General features: G+C 34.4%; 1 protein-coding gene across 2 annotated transcripts in view; it reads right to left on the bottom strand.

The window, feature by feature from the left end:
* eIF2Bdelta (eukaryotic translation initiation factor 2B subunit delta) overlaps positions 1-5,704 on the bottom strand; it is a 70,320-nt gene extending 64,616 nt beyond the window's left edge. Inside the window, exons 1-2 of one of the 2 annotated variants that reach the window (XM_069848034.1) lie at positions 5,422-5,704; positions 4,378-4,393 (exon numbers count right to left, since the gene is read on the bottom strand). The gene's annotated coding sequence lies outside the window, so the exon portion shown is untranslated. The remainder of the gene's footprint in view (positions 1-4,377; positions 4,394-5,421) is intronic. The other variant, XM_069848033.1, reaches the window with a different exon arrangement.
* Positions 5,705-24,981: the final 19,277 nt, after the last annotated feature.

Below are 24,981 nucleotides of genomic sequence, written 5' to 3'. Positions count from 1 at the left end.
CAGCCTCCTTATTCCCCTGACTTGAGTCCTTGAAATTTCTTCCTCTCCCCGAGATTGAAAAAACACCTCAAAGAACGTTGTTTTGGAGCCCTGGACAACATTCAAACGGCTGTAATCAACCAGCTGAAGGCTATTCCAGTATCCATGTTCCAGCACAGCTAAGAGGAGTGGCAGAACCATCTCCAGCACTGTGTGGCTTCCCAAGGCAATTACTTTGAAGGGAACAATGTTCAATTGTAATGTTGTTGGAATAAAGCAGGTTAAAAAATCAGTGTTATGACTTTATTTACACACCTCGTAGCTATGCTGCATATCTTTATGTAACTACATATGGATAAGATTATCTGTCGACAGTTGCATAGCTTTACTATAGCTTATACTATAATGCATATCTTTAAGTCGAATTAAGTCTGGGTGGTGTAAGAAATGAAACGAGGTTGGGTATGCAATCATTTATTGGGGACAAATCACAGCACTGTACTACAGACTCAATGGAATCACACACAGCAAGAATAGGATGATAAGAGAAGAATGACATGTGGTGGATACATGGCAAGTCGTCCAAATTTCTTACGATAATCATGCCAATGTACAAACTGCTGAGAGTCATAGATGCCATTGCCAAGGCAAATCATAAACCGAAGTGTTGCACATTAATGGCAACAGTATCTATTGTCTGTTGACACCTTGAAAACTAGAACACTTCCTCGTCAACATAATGTTGTAGTGTTTGTGCAATGTGTTCTGACCATAAATGATGTCACTCTTTCACCACCCACTTCTTCACTTGGCTGCTGAGATAAGACTTGTGCACCAAGTGCTGCTCCATGCTCATGTTGCAAGGCTAATCGTCGTGTAGCTGCCTTACCATGTTGTCGACATTGAAGGACACACATTGATTACTTATCTAATATTATCTTATAAGTGCCATCTTTTGTCACAACTGATGAACCTGTATGAATGGCAGTTGTAGTGAGTTCAGCAGTGAGTGATTGGATCCAGCAGTGGCAATGTATCGGGTACTCAGCACATGTTTAGTTGTTGCTTCGACTCCAGAGAGAACACTATATAGGCATTGAGCATCTGGCACCAAGTAGAGCACAGTGTGAACGCAGACAGTCGATTGCACTCATCAGCGAACTTTTTCACGAGCATGGCTACCTGTGACATGCTGATAAGACTCAGGTTGAGCTTGAACCAGTCTGTCACAGATTTGTCCGAACAGATTGTTGACAAACAGCATATGAAGTGTGTCACTGGTGTGTTTGTAGTAAGCCTCGTGTTCCGCATACCTGATTTACCCTGTCTCAGCAGCAGTATCTTCAGCACCCTGCTGCCCCAATGCACTCAGCCAGATATCAGGTCAGTCACTGCTGCATCCATATCCATGGGCTCGTCCTACACGGTGATTTGGGGTGTGCAAGAAGTGTTGTTACTCCAAGATAGCCTCAGTCGATTTTGCAGCCTCCTGTGCCGACTTCTCCCAAGGCATCCTGCTCACATTTCCATTTGGTCAATGTCTTGGCTGATGTATTTCAAATCCTTTTAGGTCTTAACTTACTTCATGCAGTTCATCGGTCACAATAGAACTAAGCATCGTTGTTTCTTGGACATCTTTGATATTTTTAAGTTGATCCGTCTTGGAGTCACCTATCTTGGTCTAAATTTAGATTTTCCTGCTGGAGTGATAAGCCATCCAATTAGCATGGCTCTTTAGCTACGAAGTGAGATGTTGATGTCAATGTTAATGAAATGTGATTCACAGGTAGGGCATCTAATGAGTGAAAATTCGACAACGAGCCAAATGTGGGACATTTTCACGATGCTTCCAGCTTGCTCAGGCTCGATTGTCAGCAGTCTTTTCAATTTCATTTGATACAATGTTCCTTTCTCCATCCAATGGTATACTATCTCTCTGTGTTTTTTTTTATTTTACTTGAGAGCAGTAGCAGTGAAAGGGGGTTGCATTTTTATGAGACAGTCAATTCCCAAAGTTCCCTCCCTCCCATACATAGTGAAAAAAAATGTGTAGTTGTATATACGAGGCCATCATTTTCAATGACTTTGACTCATCTCTTTGCCAGTTTTCGAATTTGTTGGTGAATGTTGCCATGGACAGGCACAATCAGTATTTGAAAGGTGCAACATCTGGACTATATGCTGGATGAGACAGCAATTCTTCAACAACGAAAAAAACACTTCCAGCATCTGTTATGAATGTGGTGACTACATGTAAGTTTTGTTTTGTTTGTTTTGTTACAAGCAGGAGTTTGTGCTAACATAACTGCTATTGCTCAAGATTGATATAATCGTTATAATGAAAATCTTTTTAGGGTTTAAAATTTTTCTTAATTTAATTTGATAAATTATTTCAGGTCAAGGTGCAGTTTATATTTTGGTGGAGATGGATTACATTTATATTTATTGTGTGTACACTCTGCTCTCTCCAATGCAGACAAACTTCCCTTTTGCATTATATATTCTTCATAATAGTACTCAACAAATATAAACAAATTGTCCATTGCCTAGTAACTCAAAGACAAATGAGTAGAGTATTTATGGGAAAAAAAAAAAAAAAAATCGGGGAAGGCTGTATCAGTGACACAGCTGTAAGCTTTATGAGTGACTGTCTCTCTCGGAATGGGATGCTGAAAGTAACGAATCTACTGCATATATGCCTGTCTCCATTTGCACTGTATATGCCTCGAATTTTCTCTCTTCACTAAACTTACTCGAGAATTTTTTCCAATTTAACTTGTCGACTACTGATTGTTGCTCAATTGAGACTGTAGCCAGGTTCGTTACGAATCGTTCGACACCACTGTGAACGTTCTATCGCTTCGAAATCTACAGTTATACAGCCTCAGCTGCCACGTGACCTCCCAATTTGTACAACTTCAACTGTCCTGCAATTGCTATACAATGCTACACACTCCAACTCAAGGTCACATTGGATACATTGTTTCTTCATCTGTTGATCGCCATTTACTTCATTGGACTATGTCGTGTAGTTTAGAAATTATAGGCACAATAAAGCTGGCCTGAAAATGTGTCGGTCAACTTTCTGGGATGGCACTCTAGTACTGGTCTGAACTTATAGATGTATTCAAGTCAAAAACTTTTCAGTCACCTACAAATTTGGTAGAGGCTACAAAAGTACTTGTTATTTACAATACATGTTCGAAATGATGCCATCCACCTGTACATACACATCTCATCTTCAGAATGTTTCCCCGAAACTTCATGGAGTTCTTCATGAGTAATGTTGTTCCCGACATTTTCTGTAATTTCATTAGGTAAAAACTTCATCTATAAGCTCCCTCCTACTCCTAACGGACAAATATCACATGGATTCAAAATAGAGCATCTCTGAGGCCAATCATGGCTCACAGTGAAATGACCAGACTTTTATAAGCTGTGTCACTGAATAATTGACGGTGAATGCAGTAGTGTTACCAGTATCCTGCACAAAATATAAATACTTCCTTCCACAGTCATTATGGTAATTAGGGCTACAGTTAATATTCAGGCAACGAAATCTTTGAATTATTAGGCCTACCCTCCCCACCAAAAAAAAAAAAAAAAAGAAAAAAAAATGATCCAATAACCCTGTAAACACTGTTCGCACACCAAATTCTTATTTTACAATGTAAGCCTGCATAGAAATTTGTAACATCTATTGTGGAATTTTGTACTCCAGTATCTTAATGGTTATTTTGACTACAAAAACATGACTGAGATGAAACTATCATCTTCGCTGTTTAAGAGTGTTATTTTGTAAATTATGCGTGATTCAAGTGGATTTATTTTAAGCAGTTTTATGACTTAGAATGTTGAAATTACACTCTCATAGTCTATGTTGTGTAAAACAGTACAATTACTTTGTAGCACTAACCTCTAACCAAGCACAAATTTCGTCAAACTTAACCTCAGTTAAGCCATTCAAATTAAATTGAGCACAAATGATATTCTGTTTTGTGAAATCTGTGTATTTATAATTGTGTAATGACAATGTGTGTATGCTCGTTAAAAATGAACAATATGTCTTGACAAGTTTTGTGCATTTTCAGGTCATTTGGTTTCTTTTGTATGGCCTGAAAAGTTTTGGCTTTGTCAGAAGAGATCCAACTGTTGATCCATAGGTTTGTAAAATGAGAGTCAATTAAAGCGAGGCCATTTTACAAATAGGCTATACCATTTAGATTTTTGTTCAAAATGTGTTACCTGTATCGCAATGTTATCATATGTCTCATTTTTAGGCATAATAGTGTGGCTATGTATCCATTGAAATATTATTTTCTTTTGAGAGAGAGAAAAGATCTCACCGGTACCAAGACTTTTGTTTCACTTGAAAAAAACATGTAGTTTTTCACTTACTGCTGTTGTAATCTTCCTGTGAAATAAAACTGAAGTCGGTAATGTTTTCCTGTTAGAAGATAAAATCTTAACATCATGGCACAATCTGACATTAATGCATTAGTGCTGCATAGGTGAAAATAACACTACTGTAGTCTAATGACAAGTCCAAATTTTATTAAAAGTAAATAACATAGGCCTATCAAGTTAGAATTCATGTGTAAATATAGGCTATAGATCGGTAAGGCTGTAGGCCTAGTAGGCTATTTGTAAATTTTGTGATTACCATATGTTTACGTCTTCTACCCTATAAATACAACTAAACTGTGTATTTATTCAGAAAATACGCGTAAACTTACTGCATAATTTTCTGTGGAAATACCTAACCAAAATATTGGCTAGGTACTACATAATATGCATCTACATCTATTGTACAAATACAACATTCGCCAGATTCATGACAATAAAAATCCTATAAATCCTGTCATAGTATGTAATTAGCAACACTGTAACAGTTCTAGTATCACATAATATATGAATTTTCTGCTTATGTTAGGTATGAATAAAACACAGCCTCATCTACTGTACGTGCTCATTATGTGCTTTTAGGCCACAAGACGTAGGTACTAGCTCTGCAGTTGTACAGTAGTTTTATGTACATGATTTATTAATTACCGTCTTGCGGAAAATACATATTTCAATGTAAAAGAATTATAAATTGAAAAATGCAAACAGAGAAAAGAAAAGTAGCTATTTAATACACATGAATGGTGATATATAAAAAAATAAACACGTGATGGTTTCCTTAGGACACGTTCTGGAATGAGTGATATATCAATTCTAAAAGTTTCTCATACGTTAGCTAAAAATATATTTTTCCTTTTAATTTGCCGTGTGCAGCACAGTGATATGACAATCACATGCTGGACAATATTGAGGTAAATGTATGATGAAATCAATATTACTTTTTGTACATATTTTACAATATGTTCATACATAAATGTAAAACAAATATACTTAAGGTATAGTAATATAGTAATTCTAACATGTATTTCTGTAACTCACCCAATTCAATTATATGTGCTCATTTTCACTTATGACAACTGTTTACTCATTTTGCTAAAAGCATAAACTCTAAAAACTCTTTACTCCACGACCTACACAACGCCAAAGAGTATCGGAAGGAAACTATTCACTTTTGCCTGTGAGACAAATTAATACATTATTGAAAATAATGTTCGTGATTGTGTATTATTCATAACACTACTGTACAACAGTATCAAAAACATATTAATGCAATATTATCCAATAAAGTTAGTAATTTGAAATATGATAAAAAATATTATTGGCAAAACGTAAAAAAAAAATTTTTGTAAAAAGTCATACACCCTATCCTTTGACCGTCTTTGACTGTGTGACGTCATCCCATTCGCATTGCCAATAGCGATAATGAAATGTCCCTAATAAAATTTTTAGCTTCAGATTGCTTTAACGTTTCTGTCTGTTCTGAAGTACAGCGTATTGCCCCTGATCGGGTGTTGCACAAACATTTTACGCTGTAGTTACCTATTGCGTAAGCATTGGTACAAACGGAATAAGAAGAAAGAGTATCATACGATTTATCACGTTGTCAGGTCTAGCGGCATATTTGAAAGGGGTTAACTCTTGTATTTTTTAACTTCGTGTATATTGGCGTATATGTAATTTGCGTCTCAACCTACTTTTTCGGCAATTATGATGAAGAAACATATTCTTATGGCGCCATTAGGTCGGATTCTGTTCCTCCCTTATGATAGGATGAAATAGACCACATTACTTTTGCTACATTGAAGTATCAAAAATGTAAAACTAAAAAAGTCTTAAAGCATAAATATTTATAATAGATTTTGGTAACACACTGAACAGTGAGTAATATGTTTTAAGACTTCAGAAGTACACTTCTGGCTATTTTACCATCGTAAGCGCAAATTGATACTACCTGAAGCACACTGTGACCTGAAGGGTCACCCACTCTGCATTCTGTGGGTTTCTACAATGATGCTACTCCATTTAAATCAAACAACATATTGTGATTGTAGTATGTACAACCACGATCTATAAATAGGTGTGTCAAGTTTACTCTGGTAGACGACAGCAAATTTTATTACTGTGCACTTAAAAGAGTAAACTCTAGCATATTCATAGAGGTGCTGGAAAACAACTGGCTACAGACTGGAAGGTTCTGGATTCAATTTGGAATGCTGATGGGATTTTTCTCTTTGCAAAACTTCCAGAATAGCTCCGAGATTCATTCACTCTCTTTATCAATTGAGTACTGGATCTTTCCAGGAGTAAAAGGCAAGTGCCAAGCTCTACCTCCATGCCTCCCAAGCATCTTCACGATCTATGTAGGAGATACCTTTACCTTTTACTTACTTAGAGTAGGTACTGGTATTAATAATACATATTCCTCTTTTAAAGATATAATCACATTACTAGTTTGCATTTTTACGAACATACAATGAAAGAGAATTACTGATACAATATATTCATAACCAGTTAGAATTAGTGTGATAGTAGCGGAAATGGACTGCATTTATTGGTCTCAAATATGAAGCTGCTAATCGAAAACTGGTAGGCCTATATATCACTAGCACCTCTTAATAACCCCCATCCATATGAAACCATTTGTTTCATTCTTGTTACTGCCAAATGATAAAGCTCAGTCCAGATGCTGCAACTTACTTGACGTTTTACTTGCATATGCAAAATGTTGCAAGTAAGAAGGAGAGTGTGAACTGTACAACTGAGTGATGTTTAGAACTGAACGAAGATTGAACACTGAGTTGGAGGCATGAGTTCCAGGGCATCATCTTCCGAGAACTGCACAAGCAAGTTGTTGCGTCTGGATGCTTTTCTCCAACTTCTCTTCATCCCTTGCTCAGTTCCCCTTTGTTTTTTGGTTTGTTTAGTTCCGTACATTCCGTGGTAATGTTTGACACTGAAATGTTGGTCATGAATTCGAGGTTTTTAAAGGTCCTTCCAGTACTTACGAATCGTAAGATGGCAGTTAGCCTCTCATGTACTGAAAGGTTTTCTCATACAGGTATTTTTTCGTATGATGTGGGGTGTGACTAAATCTAGTAAATTGGTCTCAACATTAATCAGTTGCACCAGTCGTCAGTTTGATTATGCAATTCTGCTGATGCCTAGGGACCGGTACAATATGAAGAAAATTCTGTTAAAATATGAAATTTAGTTTGGCAAAATATGAAATAAATATTTCAATGCAAAAATATCTACCTGCCAAAACCATTTGAAGCAGGTTTACACCATTATTTACAAAATAAGCCTTTAGAGAGTAATAGTTTTGTCTATTTGAAATACTGTACAATAAGTCTGCATAATTAAACAGTTTATCAGCATCATCAAATCCTTACCTGATTACAAGAACTAGATAACTCGATTTTTTATACTGAAGAGAACAAGAAAAAAAAAAGAACATACAGTTCTTACACTGGCTGACTCAACACTAGTTATAATATAACACAAATAACTTCCGTACCCATATCTGGCAAAAGATTACCGGTACACCTTCTGTCAGTTAATACTGTTTTATACAAAGAAAAATTCATGAAGATGCAAGAAGAGGAGAAAAATAGACATTGAAATCCTTATAAAACATTAATTTACACTTATAAAAGTAGACATGGCTACTAATGTCCCTCAGTGTTCGAACATTACAAACCTTGTCTTATTTTATATGAAATGCTAAAATTCATAAGCGGTTAAAACATGAAGAAGTGGAAGTGAAGGACAGCTAATATTTATACAACAATGTGGACCAAACACGACAGCCTCCTTCTGCAGAGCAAATATTGGCAAATTTCGAACTTTGCCATATTCGACAAACTTGAACCGAACATATTGCCTGTAATGCACGTTGCTAATGGCTACACTGAAGAAACTTTCACTAGATTCGAAAGAATGGGTAAAGGTGGAATAGGAATCACTTATTTTGCTTTGGCTTCTCGAATTCATTGACGCTATGAGTTCAATAATTTTAAAGGGTAATTTGGAGATTTCTTTTACCCTTAGGAATCCCGGAATGTTGATAGAATAGGTGGGTTAAGTTTTTCAAGAGTTTCTGGAAAACGTCTCTATTGTTCCCCTATAACGTCTGAAAAGCTTGGTTCAGTGATAGTTGTAGAAATATTAATGGGAGGGAAGAAAATCCTGCAATATATGAACATTTTTTTTTCTGTTAATAGCATTCTACATATCACGAATCGTGAAAATCCTTGTTGTCATATTGCTAGCAGAAATGGTTTAGAATATGAAATTTCATATTTTGCCTATCTATGATGACTCTCCAGAAGCCATTCCCTGATGTATAGGCCTCCTTTATAGATTTACTTCGCCTTTTTACAGTGAGACATGACATGAAAATATAAAGTAACATGGTGGATTCGTCAAAACTGAAGAGGAAGACTGTGCGAACACTAAGTTGTGTGGATTTTCCATAATTCCAACGACTTATTTGAGCGTCTGGGCTGAGTTTGTTCTATGTGCAGCATTAATTTAAGATAGGAATCCTAGTAACTTAGTTGAGATTACCTGTAACAGGCACAGATGTTGCCTATGGATGCGTGATTTGGGTATTGTTCGAACATAAATACAATGCCCAGACATATGAGTCAAAATTTAAGAATGAAATCAAGTGTGCTGGAGCGATTGTGGTGACTGTTTGAAAGGATTTTAACTTTGGTTCACAAGAGTCTGCAATCTAACAATAAAGAAGTACGAATAAACACCATACTGACGTGTAAGTACAATTCAATATTTCTAGTGTGACTACAGTAGTTTCACAACAAATTTTCGCCTTGGTTTCATCTTCTATAAATCTGAAGATTTTGACAGGGAGGCAGTGTCACCCTGAATTGGAAACAGGTTTCTCAGAAACCCTTTAACAATACGAGATGTAGCATCATCTTGCTGAAACCAAGTAACATACACCTTACTAGTTAACTAAGTCCTAAAATTATCTGGCTGATTGTCATTTTGAGTGCTCTTCCTTCATTATCCTCAAAGCCGTGTTTTTCGCGTATCATTTTTAAAAATTCGTTTTTTGGTGTTGAATTACAGTTATTTCGTTTATCAATATTTCAAAGAATCTACCAGGTAGATAGGGATGACATAAACAACACACACCAATTATTCTCTTCATATACTTTATTTGCTTCACTACCACTAGACTATAATCAGGGAAGGATACTTTGGTAATAAAACCATGTTGTCATCTTCTGCAATGAATATACTTAAAACACACATACCGGTATCATGCAACTATGTGATGTCAACAAGGCTTTTCCACCATATGTTTAAATATATTTGTAGTAATTATATCATTTAAATTTTATCTTATAATATTTACATGCTTATGGTATAACTCTTTCACATTCTCTGCATCCAAAACTAATTACATGCTGATACACATAAATTACTACATTTAATCTAAACCTAAAAATGCATCTTCATGAAAGACATATTAATGAAAACCTCAATAGTTTGTGTTTTTGTTCATCTCGCAACTTTACTAGACATGAAAGTTTCGTTTTTTCATGTATCATTCCTATATAACACAATACTTAACTATAAATCAAACCATAACTTTCGTCAGCTAATTTGTCATGCTAATAACAAAAATTACTACTACACTTTAATCCAGGGGTGGGCACTCAATTAATAGTAAAGGTGGATTCTAAAACATTTAAACTGTGAACAGATCATGATTATAAGTAGTGGAGTCAATAATTTGCATTGTGTCTCAGAATAAAATATATTAAAGGGGTCAAATTTTTATCTAAACTTTATCTGTGAACATTCATTCATAATGTTCTGTCTTAGGTCAGGACAATCACTGCAAACTAGCATTCTCCAATCTTCCTTATTTTCCGCCTTCCTCTTAGCCTCCACATATGATTCACATATCTAAATGTTGTCAATCATGTGATTTCTTTTTTTCCAGAGGTCCGCAGAAGATGCTCCTTTTTCTATTAAAACCTTTCTTTGCCATTGGTATCCTCCTTTTGACTTCCTGGCAGCAGTTCATGTTGCTACTTATAGCATATCCCAAGTATTCGAAGTTGTCCACTTGTTCCACTGTCTCATTTCGAATTCGCAAGTTTACTTTTTCTAGTTTTCTTCCGATAACCATAGTCTTCATCTTGCTTGCATTTATCTTCATTTCATACTGCTCATAGCTGTCATACAGCTCCAGCAGCATATTTCCTCCCCTTCTGTTAACAATGCCATATCATCAGCAAATCTTATGCTCTTTATTCTTCTTCCTCCTATTATTACCCCTCCCATATTCTGAAAATAGTTCTTCACTAAATCCTCCAAGTAGATGTTGAATAGGGTAAACTTAGGTGATAAAGGCCATCCTTGTACTCCTCTCCCTATTCCACTTCCCTTTGAAATTTCTTCTCCTATCCTGACTTTGACTCATTGTTTCATATAAAGGTTACTGGATAGCTTTCTCTCTTTCCAATCCACACCAATTTTCTGGAGGATCCCCGTAAGTTTATTTCAATCCACTCTGTCAAAAGCCTTTTTCAGGTCCACAAATACTACATACACTTCTTTATTTTTGTCTAGATATCTTTCGCCATTTGTTCGCAGCAGTTCAATTGCATCTCCCATATCTTTTCTCTTCCTGAAGCCAAATTGCTCTTCTTCCAACCATCCTTTGAGCTTAGAATATAAACATCGATTCAGTATTCACAGGAGAATCTTCGCAGAGTATCATATCAGGCTGATAGTCCTGAAGTCATTACATTTTTTTAGCATTATTTTGGTATACTCAAAGTCTCATCAGTGTCACAATTCTATCCAGAAACTCGTGACTCTCTTGATTGTAGTGTTGGATATGTTGGGAACAAAGTGCAACTCGTCTTCCTTTGTTTTCTTCAGTCAGATTTTTGAGCACCCGTATAGCACTTACTTACTTATTGGCTTTTAAGGAAACCGGAGGTTCATTGCCGCCCTCACATAAGCCCGCCATTGGTCCCTATCCTGAGCAAGATTAATCCAGTCTCTACCATCATATCCTACCTCCTTCAAATCCATTTTAATATTATCTTCCCATCTACGTCTCGGCCTCCCCAAAGGTCTTTTGCCCTCCGGCCTCCCAACTAACACTCTATATGCATTTCTGGATTCGCCCATACGTGCGACATGTCCTGCCCATCTCAAACGTCTGGATTTTATGCTCCAAGATATTTGAATTTTTCCACCTCTTCGAAGGATAAATCTCCAATTTTTATAGTTCCATTTCGTACTATATTCTGGTCACGAGACATAATCATATACTTAGTCTTTTCGGGATTTACTTCCAACCCAATCGCTTTACTTGCTTCAACTAGAATTTCCACGTTTCCCCTAATCGTTTGTGGATTTTCTCCTAACATATTCACGTCATCCGCATAGTCCCACATAACACTCATTTTTGAAAACTTTAAATGTTAGTGAATAACTTGCTCAGTGCTTCCAACGCTGATATTTACTTTCTTGGACAATTCACAGACATTTATTCGCCTCTGACATGTTAGAAATTGAGCTACTGTGCTACAAATCTTCAGCATCACTGGTTCTCCTTTCACAATGAGAAACTTGATGATATTCGCTGTGCAACAACATTCAATATTAATAAAAATACAACTGTTAATATCCGTCTGTCACAGATAAGTCATGTTGTTTAGTAAACTGTCCGAAGACAGATCTGAACCTCACAAGTGATACCAACAAGCCACCATTTATGAGGCAAGTAGACTAGGAGATAATGGGGTAGGGTGGCCAGTTCCTTTCCCCCTCCATTGCATACATTGCCGACTAGCTACATATTACACTAGTCAGACTTCAGATGCACACAAACAATTGTTCTTCCTCTGACACATTATTGTCAAGTGAGATGTACTGCCTGATAATAGATGTACATGTCAGCCAGAACCTCAATCAGAGAAGAAGATAAATCATACTGACGGAAATTAACAATGTATTTTTTTTTACTAACATTGAATATCGACTTATCAGAAATTTCTACAGGAATAGCAAGTTAAACATATTCAAGATACAAATATGGTCCACATTTGTTTTTTTCCTGCTAATTGTTGACAGAACTAAAAGAAGGAAATGAAAAAAATAAAAGCTTGTATAATAAATTTTACTTTAATCCAAGGAAAATAATAAAGTTCGGATCAAATCTGAACCACGCACATATATACAAGTAGTGTATTTGTTGATGGAAAGTGATTAGTTCACGCAGTTTCTTCGATAAATAATGTCAGTTTGTATGACGTTTGTTACAGTGGTGATGACTCAATCTATCAATCAACATTTGAACAGCATGCAGTTATTAAATTTTGTCACCAGTTAGGAAAAATAACCAAAAACTTTGAAGGCACAGATGATATAGATCATAGTACACTGATAAGTTACATGAATGTTTTTTTTAAAAGACAGGAACAGTCTGAATGATGATTTTGATAACAATATGCATGTATACCACCCAAACTCTTAAGTAAATTTTGAAAAACGTTTCTCAGCAGAAGTTCATTATAGTTTATTAAAAGTGACTGTTCATAAGGTGTTACAACTATGTAACGAGTGTTTACATGGTATCTGTAATCACGAAATTATCGACTCTACCACTTAAGACATTAAAAACTTGTTCTCTTCATTACTATAAACCAGTAGTATATTTAAAGGAGATTGTCTACCATGTTTGATACAATTTACATATTCGTTTGAATAGAATAGTTTTCTTCTTTGGGGCATATTACACTCCAAAAGAAGTTTACTCTAAGATCATATGGGGTGTTCAGAGCACAAGGGAATCAAGTCACAAAAATAAACTTTTCAGAAAATTAGACTGAAAATCTTTATATATAGTTATAACCCATTAAAGGTGAGTGTGATTTTAAACATCCGCACCATTACAAAGATTGTGAGGACGTGATTCTTTTATGCTCTGAAAGTAGCCTCATCTAAGGTATGTACAGACGAAATATCTCCCAATTGACAAAAAGTGGACTTGATTCCCTTGTGCTCTGAACGCCCCATATGTGGATCATTTCGACCTGGTACCAAATGAAGACATTGTAGAACTCCCGTGACGTGGGGTGAGCATTACCTTAGTTAAGACAATACAACACATTACATTGACAACATAACCATCTATACCCTAGGCAGAATTCGAACTCACAATCGTATCTTCATGCAGAATTAAGGCAAATAATAACTGTATACATCATGGCAATTTTCTTTTACATTTAAGAAAGTGTAACTGATTTAGAATTCAACTTCGGTGACTTACTGATATTAGTTCTATAAGTAGGTAGAAATAGTCAACGCATATTTCACCTCCCTTCCCCCTCCCCCACAAAAGTAAAAGAAGACTTTGATTAAGTTGACAAGAGGTTGAAAAAATCATTTGTCTACTCTCAGGATCAATCCTGCATTATTTCCACTTGCTGCAATTCCACTGGCAAAATTTATCTACTCAGTACTCTAAATATGCCACTATCATGAACTCATGAATTTAATGGATGAATTTGAATATGATAACATATGTATACTATAAAAGGGAAATTTTTCTTATGTGAAAAATATAATAAGCTACAATAGTATGAAATCACTCATCAGAACAAATTTGTATACAAATATTTTGTAGTACAGAAACATGAGTAAAGCAATATTAGTAACAGACAGTAAAAAAATGATGCACTGCATATTTTCTTCTCATACGTTTAAATTATCATAACTCAGCCAAATTTCTATAAACAGACACTTTCATTTGAAAATAAGTAAACATTTGGCAAGAATGAAAATAATATAGTATATTATCGCGTTATGTCATTTTACAGAATTAACAGTAACTGATTTAAGATTTCTATATAAACTTATATAGTCTTATTAGTAACATATGGCTCAATAAAATGTAATGAAAAATATGAATAATTAATTTCAGTATCAATTTCAATGTAAGATCTTATACACAACCTATGGACCTTGTTTGATGGTCAAAATTCTGTAAGGCAGCATTTTCCAAACTATTTTGCTTGCAGACTCTTTTTGGCTTCAATAAATATCCACGGAGTTTCAGAACTATTCTCATGTACATTTCAGAACTAATTAATTTTACACATATTATGTTCATTACACAGGAAAACTGTGAAAGCTATTTGCTCAACTTCATTATTCCATAAATTTGCAAGTGGATATCTCTGACATATCACACAAGTCAAAATGAAATCTGACTATGTTTTATAATAAACTCAACTTAATAGTAGTCACATCATCAATTCTGAAATATTATATTTGATAACGTTTGCTGATCTTAATCTGATACACAATATTTTCTGTATAATTATTTTGCGTAAGAAAATTCAGTTTTATTAAGTCCAATGAGCTAGGAGTTAATTAAATTATTTCTCTACATTAAAAATACAATGTAAAATTCAAAGCAGTCATTGAAAAATATACAGATGATCCACTCATTGCAAAACACTAATATCTTTTCAGAGCTGATAATATGATAACATATGTATACTATAAAAATAGTGGTATATTAATGACAATAGAAATTGAAGTACTCTTAGAAAACATGGCCACAATCGCTCTATACAATAAAAATCTCAAAGTGTCTGAAGGGACTTCAATTCTGGAATTAAGCAATGTGTGACATGTTGTAATGATGAATACCTTGAAATTTATGGAACACAGTTGAAGAAATATTTTCATTATTACCCACCCCTGGTTCCAATTAACATACCTATGTCTTAAAATTCTTACACTTAATAAATGCCCTTGGAAGGTGGGAAGATCATACATTCTTATTATATAATCTCTTTAATAATACGTATCCAGTGCTTTGGTATTACAAAATTCTCTTCAGTCCTCTGTACATAAGTGTAAACAACTGCTTTCCTTGAGAATATGTGAACATACACCACTATTTAAGGAAGCCCAAGATAAAAACCACATCAAAGACCATTATCTTGGTAGCTGATATGTCATTTATTTCAGATCCTATATACAAATATTCTATCAGATATTTTCTTGTGTATCCTTAGATTTTAACATTATATACGTCAAACATGTCTATTAAAAAAAAATTACAGCCAAGGTGATCAGATTATATAAAAAGGAGAAGGGAAGATCCTGATCTGTATTCAAAAATTGTTTTCCAAACTATGACGGATGTGGATAATTAAATTTATACTTCTCTTTATCTGTGCTCAGTTGAAGTGTCAAGAAAATGCAATTAGGGTAACATTTATACTTATTCCTCCCCTCCTTCTCCTGCTATGATCAATAAATGCAATAAAGTGCATTCTCAGTCGATTTAATTTACGTTGAAGATATTTAGATGTGATTTCAGAATGATTACGCTAACTGAAGATAATGACAGTAAAGTTTGTAATAGGACTCAATAAATAATTTTCGAAAAAAAAAAAAAATGTTTTGCAATAGGTGTGAGCGTATTAAAAAGTGAATGAATAGTTTTATACAATACAGGTGTTAAAAATGACATTTTATTTGTCGGTAGGAATGTTTGTGAAACAAGGCCACAGGCTGAGTGCACCAAGCCTACGAACAAAATAAAATCATTATTAACATGTGTCATATACTGTTTTTTAGATAACTATTAGTCCGTGCTGATAGACAATGTTCCCTACTTTTCCATTACTGTATTCCCTCACTTGTAATAATCACATTAAAAGCAGGCAATGATATAGCTCAGTGATAGAGCATTCGACTGCAGATCGACAGGTCTCCAGTTCAAACTGGGTGATCTCTAATTGTTTATAATTACATTTAATTCTTACTTCTTTCGTAAAGTTATCGATAAAATAGTTGTTAAAGCAATTTATTTAATTTGTGTATGGTTCTTAACCAAAAACAGTCATTTTTAAAAGTAGGCTTGGCATTATTTGAACCACTTTATCGATCAATTGTGATTGCTGCTATGTGACATCTGGTGGGAAACAAATGACAATCTGTGCAAACAGTTGAAAATCAGTATTTTTTTAACTACACTAGAGAGAGAAGTACTTTTTACACACTACCATAAGTCAATTTTTAATATGTTTCTATAGTGACAAAAGATCTACTTTTAGAAGTGACTGTCTAATAAATGCATTCTGAGATATAATAGTCAGCTTCATGGGGAGCTATACGTGAAAGCTAGATATGCATAATACACGTCACTGTTCATTAACTGAAAACCACAATTTAAGTCACACAGTGTTTGTGTGCACTCACTGTTGGATGCTTGACGGTTTGTCAGCCCACTTTGAGGCATGTGGAGATAAAGAGAAAAATTGAGTCGGTTTTGGGTAGAGTTCTTGGGTAGCTCAGTCGGGAGAGCATTGGTGCATTTAGCCAAAGGCCCCGAGTTCAATACCCAGCCCCGAAACAATTTTTCCCTTGAAATTATTCAAATCAACTTCACGGGGAGCTTTACCTGAAACGGGGAGCTTTACCTGAAATCTAGATTTGCAATTACATTCTTGTTTATGAACATTTATCAGGACTCTAATAGTATATGCAGCACATTTTACGCGTTTTATAAAATCTAATTTCTTTATCATGTTATTGAAAGATATAAAACAGAACTTGATAGCCCATATTTTGTCTTAAAGTGTAACAACTATATTTCCAGCTTCGTCTTGAAATATTCCCTCTAGTGAAAGAAAGTCTGTTTCAATTGGATAACAGATTATGGAGTTGTGGCCATGTTGTTAAGCCACCCATATGCTTTCAGCACAAGAAAAATGTTGATAACCATCATTTTTAACATAACTACTACAGATAAGGAAGTAGAAAAGAAGTAACATAGTTGTGATATTGCTATCGATTTTTTTCCATTTATTTTGAAATAAACAATCCTTATAAACAGGGCAATCACATTAATTTTATGTACTACTTAATAATTATCAATTACACTTTTTAAAAAAGAAATATGCTTTGTTACACTTTTTATTGTTTTAAAATATGTGATTACATATTTTCAAACTGTGCACTGTTTCACTAATTTTCTATATAAAATGAAGGCACTTACACCCAAACTTGAAAGAAATTTCAGTTTTTTTTATGACATTACTGCATCTTTATTTGACTATACACTAAACTCTCGCTAATCTGGCCTTGTTCTAGTGTACATCCTATTACTTTTAGTCTAATAGTTTTCTGAGAAATTTTCACTGGTTCTGCATGTTATACTGTATTATTTACATATATACAGTATACACGTGCTGGCCACATGTGGAACATTCTAGTTTTGATTTAGAAGTGCACGTGGGACGACTGGCGCAGCTTATAACATTAAATTTAACGACATTTTTAAGCACTCTCAGTAATCCAGCATTCCTCTATGCAAGGAGTGGCTAGATTAGCAAGAGTCTACTGTAGTATTACATTTTTAAATAGATTGTTAACAAATAAATTTCATTTTCAGGATTAAACAAATAGCGACTGCACTTTACAAACTGTTGACTTGAGAAAGCATTCAAGCAATCTAAATTTAAAAGTAGCTGATAGTTGATTTCCATTGTTTAATATTCATTGAATTTTGAAGAGCACTGTTATCGACATAGTTTTTCTGTATAAAACGGCTGAATTATTATAATTATTATTATTGTTGTTCAGTCAACTGTCTGAAGGAAGGTCTGAACGCGATACCAATAAGGCAACACTTATGAGGCAACTAAGCCAGGAGATAATGGGATAGGGTAGCCAGTTCCTTTCCTCCCTCCATTGCATACATCACCAACTAGCTACATATTACACTAATCAGACTTCAGAATATTATTATTATTATTATTATTATTTTACAAACTGTTACTAAAATACAGGGGCCTGAAATGAAACTTTAAGCATTATGTTTAATTTTCTTATGATTAAAAAAAAAATGATCCCGTATATTAACAATCATCTTCAAAGTTAAGGTTCCACATGGGTAAAGTGCTTTTAATGCTTTATGGCTGCCCTACTCATAGGATAAGAAAGGCAGATTTGATATTTCACAGAGAGTACACCCGAGTAACATATTTCATATCATTCTTAGAGAAAAGAATCACAAGTTAAGGCAATATCCTTATCTACAACTTTCGGTAGTTTTATAGGATTAAAATAAAAGCATTTTCGTAAAATGAATTTTATGTGGGTTGTCAAGTAATTCTTTACATTCCTCAATTATACTTCTGTCCACAGTTTACTTTCTTGTACGGGTATGGTATCACTCAGAAGATATATATAAATGAAATCATTAACTGTGCATTCAAATACAATATTTTTCTTTTCTGGATTGCATACAAGATACTTCTTTTATAACAACAACAATAATAATAATAATAATAATAATAATAATAATAATAATAATAATACGACCTAAATTGATATTTTAAATAACAGAAACATTGAAAGGTTTTATTGGTGAGATAGTCATTACTAGTACTTGGCAAGTAACAGACAGCAAACCTAAGATAAAAATAAATGCATATTTTTGTAGCCAGTTGGTAGAACAATTGGCTACAGACTAGAAGGTCTAGGGTTCAATCCCAAGTGGCGGCAGGAGTTTTCTCGTTGCCAAAACTTCCAGAATGTCCCCAAGGTTTACTCAGCCTCCTATCACACCACTTCATTCTAGTGCCAAGGTCATAAAAGCATCAAGTTCTACCTCCATGTCCCCCAAGCACCTTCATGGCGTATGAAGGGGACGCCTACATATATTTTATAAAACCTAAGAAGCTTTAAAAAAAAATATGGCATCTACAACCTAGACGAAGCAACTGCAACAACTGTCAATCAAGGCAGCTCGCCAAGTGAAGTGATGAAGGGGTCCTTCACCTAAAATTTAAGATTTAATGCTACAAAATATTTAATCGCATATTTAATTTTTCATTGTTTATATACTGTTGCAATGTATTTTGTAACACCCGTTAGCCAGATTCGACTTACCGAGTGAAGGGAGGAAGACATAGGGCGAGTGAGGGTTCACATGCTCTTTCTCTCTCGCACTATACCTGTTAATGGACATGAACAGAATATGTCCTCCAAACCATGTCGTTCCCCAAACAGATGGTTACCATGACAAAGTTTTCCCCTTGAAATTACTCAAGCTTGCTTTACAGGGAGCTTCTACCTGAAAATCAGATTTGCATAATATATATATTCGTTATTGGAGGTACGTTAACAGAAAGCCACAATTTAAGTCACATAGTATTGTGTACACTCAAAGTTGGGTTTCTGGTGTCTAGTCAGCCCATTTGAGTTGTGTGGATATAAAGGGAAGGATTGTGATGGTGTCGTGTATAGTTCCTGGGATAACTCAGTCGGTAGAGCATTTGTGCACTAAGCAAAGGGTCCCGGGATCGATACCCGGCCCCGGAACAATTTTACCTTGAAATTATTCAAACCTGCTTCACAGAGAGCTTCTACCTGAAAGTCAGATTTGCATAATCATGAAAGCCACTTCAGTATTGCAGCTGTATCTTTTGCCAAAGAAGATGGGATTGTTCTACTGACATTACATCTTTATTGCTGCCGTAAGTTGCAAACATTTTATGATGTAGATGTCTTTTTATCCATCAAAAACATTATAATAGTGCTTGCAGTAACTGGATGATCCACAATCCAGGAAAGCCCACTTCAATTTACAATATTGATAGTCTGATTGGAGAAGCTTTTACATTAGCATTTACTCCAAAAAAATATTTGTAATGGATTTAAGGCCACTGGAACAGAACCACATATGACTTTCCGTCTTTATATGTGATCAGCAGACCAGTTTCTTCTCAGTCTAATGACACATCTGTTGCAGAATTTGAGACCATTAATTTTTCAAAAGACCATCAGCTGTTGAGCCTGCAAATTCATCATTTACAGACATGTCTACAGATATTGCTGACCATCCAGCCAACCTAAAATTGTGACACCTGAACAAGTTCGTCCTCATCCCAAAGCCCCAGCAAGGAAAAACAATGCTGATGTACATTAAAGAAATATGATATCAGCAGTGCTGATGCCTTTAAAGCAGTGGTGGCTCATGCCAGATAAATTAGGTGAAGGCCAATAGAATTCTAGGTAATTTTCAAAGATGTTATATAGTATACTAGACTCACACAGAGCGCTGATGTTCTGTACAAAATTGAAACCAGTCTGGACATGTTTGCGCCACCATATTACTGGTAGAAACAGCAGTAAACATGATCGTGTCATGTTTATGCTTTGTTTTGTCTCGGGTGGTTTTTGTGAACACTGTGAAAGTGATGTAAATTGATGTGATAATAGTATGAAATTTTAGGTTTTGTAAATATTATTATAATTGATATGAAGTGATGTGCTTTGTAAATAGTGTAAAATGGTGCTTTCCTGTGCATCGTATAACTACAATAACACATGGCTTAGAGGATCAGGAATTTCCTTTCACAGTAAGTATACAAGCTTTAAAATAATAAAATTGAATTCTGGAGCTACATTGAAACTGTAACATGTGTATATCTTAGATACTGTAGTTGAAAAAGTTTATAATTAGGCAACAATCTGTCTTTACAGATTCCCTTTGAAGAAGCCCGAGCTACTTTTTAAGTGGCTTGTTGCTATTAAAAGAGATAAATTTGTGCCTTCACATTTTGTAAAATTGTGTTCGGCTCATTTTAAAGATACAGATTTTTGGGAAAGTAATGGCAATAGAATTTTGAAAGATGATGCTGTACCATCCCTGTTTAATTTTCCAAGCTATTTGCAAAAGGTACGATATTATATCTCTATTGTTACAATATCATTAAAAATCAATCAGTAGTTTACGACAATAAAGAACAGGCTATTTAATTGTTAGTACAGGTATATCAAACTGTAGAGAAATCCCACTGAGTGAATTATTTAGACTTACACATCAGATGTTAAACACTATATATAACATATATATTTAAAATAACAATGCAGTATGTAAAAAAATCCGCTCATAAAAAGTATGTTTTTTATTTTGCATCAGGTGATTATGTTTAGTTTTTAGGTCTTCACGTTACCTATTATTTGCAATGTATTCGATACCAGTACTTTTTATAATTGATAGTATTACCTTTATTAATTTATTATTAATTAATTAATGAAGAATGACTTATAAATGCAATGTAATTTGGCTACTTTGCGCATTATATTTTGCCAGATTACTTATGTTCTGTGGTCTAAAAGTACCGGTATTATAATTTTCGATTCTCTAAAACTTAACAGCAGGTCTATACTGATTATCAGGGAACGGATTTATATGGACTAAAAATATATGAAATATGTAAATATATATGTAGTTATTTTTACCAAAATATGGAATTAAATATGGATTTTTACCAAAATATGGAATTAAATATGGACTTAAAATTATAAAAAAATGACTATGTACGTTAAATATTGGTACATTTTAATCAAACTAAACAAAAAATATAATGGACGTACCTTATCTTCCAATGTAGTTTCAACAAAACACAATTTTTATTGTCTGTTACCATAACAATAGGTTACAAACATTTCTTTCAAGTGCTGAAAAGTGAATCTTCTTCTATTGTCTCTGAGGATAGATTTATACTGACTAAAAGAGCGTTCGACGTCACAAGAAGTAACTGGTACATAATTCAATTTCACAATGTCTGCTGGGGATAAGTCCAAGTTAATCTTCACTGTTGATTCACCACTCATCACAGCAACAACCTTTTGTAGTTCTTCATATCCAGGGTTTTTTGAAAGTACAGTGTCCACCTTAGCTCTTACTGCATCTGCAACTTTACCTCTACCACGATTCAGTTGTTCCACAGTACTATTTATAATTTCAAAACTTTCAGATAGTGAAAGGTGCCTATTTTGGAGACTTTTGAGCGTTTTTATGATGCATGAAAATGTATGCTGAATGTGAGCTAAGTCATTCTTCACACTTATGTCACAGGTAACTGTTTTCGCAGTATCAATTGAGACTGCATCTTCAGAGTCCAATGCAAGGAGAACATTGTTAATAGAGTCTATATGTTCGGCATAATATTCAACTGCTTCTAGCCATGTACCCCATCTAGTTAAAATTGGCTTTGGTGGCAATGGAATTTCAGGGTACATTTCTTTCAACACGTTAACTCTACTGGGAGCTTTGAGAAATACTTTTTTCACTGATGAAATCAACAAATCTACTTTAGGGAAATTGTCTCTGACCACTTCTGCCACACGATGAAATGCATGCGCCACACAAGTAAAATGAGTCAATTTAGGATATACAACAGATAATGCTTGTCCAGCTTTGACCATATAAGGGGCAGCATCGCTAATAAAGAATAACACATTATCGTACATAATACCCTTTGGCCACAGGATACCCATAGCTTCGTTGAACAGTTTAACTATAGTTTTGTTATTGCACTTTTCTAGAACATCACAATGTAAAAGAATTCGTTCAGAATATTGTTCACTTAACAAACCGATAACTACATTACCAACAAGTCTACCTTCTTTGTCGGGAGTCTCATCAATGGAAACCCAAATTGAACTATCTTTAATTTCATCTCTTATCTTCTGTATTGTCTCATCGTAGATGGATGGAGCATACGTCTTCCTAAGTGTTGACTCATCCGGGATTGTATGTTGAGTATATTTTTCAAGGAATTCCCTGAAGACCTTATTCTTTAGTTTGTAGAGAGGAATATCAGCAGAGATGAGAGAACGGCACAGGTCGATGTTAAACTCAGATCTTACATTCGATGTTGTTGGTTGTGTTAAAAACAATTGTCTCTGCTTGGAATTTAGTTGTTTGTTGGCCTGATGTTTACTAGTTGTAATGTGTTGTTGCACCAGGAACTTTTGTGTAGATGATACTGCACACTGACACAAATTACAAAATAATATTTTATTGTCAGTTGATAAACCATCTTCTTTAAATTCTGAAATGTAACTTGTTAGTTTTGATTTTAAATTGACTGAATGACGTACTTTTGGCATATTTACCGTCTTTATAGTATGATTTACAAAACTGAACCTATGTGTACTCTGACTGGCATTTAACTGTTGAGCTGCACAACTGAAGTCTGTTAAAAATTTTAAATTAAATTAATACAGTTTTGTAACTTACTTTCCCATTGTTGATAGGACTGCTAATTTTCAAATAACTCTGATGTTAAAGGGATTACTGAACATGTGTTTAAATCTCTATTGTTGAAATGTATTTTTAAAAGTTAATGGAATTTTGTTTTGTTTTATTGTTAAACCTAATATAATATGGACTGTTTTATATGAAATATGGAAAATATATGGAAATTAACGAAAATATGTACTAAACTCTAAAATATGGAAAAATATGGAAAATAAAAGTAGGATTTTTCAACCCTACACATTGTGAAACATAAAGATAATGCAAAATATAAATTATATTAGCTTTATAAGTAAATATGTATTTACATATAAATCCTTTCCCTGCTGATTATCATATATTTATTTCACTTAAGAATTGATTATAATAAGAACTTGTGTAATCAAGGTGCATATATTTATGTCTTGTGATCTGAAAATAATGTAGACTATGTTAATATAATTTTCGATTCTCTGAAACCTAACAATATGCTGATTATCGTAAAATTATACATTCTATAATGTGTATTGTGTAGGCCTATTTATGGATGTATGAGTAGGTTTTCTATAACTTGCTGCGTACGTATTTTCTTTCTTTTAATGCTCTGACGCATCAATGAAACTTTGAATATGTTTACTTCGTCCCAATTCTATGTTAAACGTCGAAAATGGCCATAATCTGTCAATTTTTTATCATTACAGCGTTAAATTGCGTGATTTACGTACTGCTATTACGCGTCTGCTCTCCAACAATATGGTGGCAAGCGCAGCGTTAAATTTACCCCGGTTTCCTCGTTTTGCACAGCTGAGACTGTAGGGGCTTGGTAATTTCCTGGAATCGATGGATGGCCATGACGTCATTGATGATGTTGCGAACGATTGTGAGTTAACGGTGGCCATATTGGATTAATGTAACATATTCACCATTTTCTTAAATTTCATGAAAATCACAGCATATAATACATACAAATATGCATCATTTCGGAGGCTATGCCTCCCTTAACGCCAAAGAATTCAATGTCCCAGCAAAACTTCCACACAATATATACCACAAGTTCACATATAAAAAAGACAAAATCTAGCACAACATTTTATAGAACACATCACATTAAAAGAGTACATAAGAAATGAACAAAATTAAAAATCACAATAATATTCATAAACTGTAGCTACTGATATTTTAAATCAACTTCAGAACGTGCGACTTCCAATATATAGTCAAATCATGCAGCTACATATAAATCAAAGCAATATTCTGTTAAATAAAAAACTTAAATAAATCAAACACCACAAATAACTCTGAAGGAAACAAATTACGTTTCTCAAATCGCTTTTAAATCTTTTACCTTACACTTCGCTCCACAGTTATATTAATGTGAGATGTCGGTCTGCCGTATTTTAAAATATCTTGTTTATCTTCTGCAGAACGAGAGAACGGTGTCTCCAAAAGAGTACAATAACACTAAATCGTTTAACTGATTC

Source organism: Periplaneta americana, chromosome 15, assembly GCF_040183065.1.
Source record: "Periplaneta americana isolate PAMFEO1 chromosome 15, P.americana_PAMFEO1_priV1, whole genome shotgun sequence".
Lineage (NCBI taxonomy): Eukaryota > Metazoa > Arthropoda > Insecta > Blattodea > Blattidae > Periplaneta > Periplaneta americana.
The sequence above is the reverse complement of the archived record's forward strand: the minus strand, read 5'-3'. Positions and strand labels throughout refer to the sequence as shown.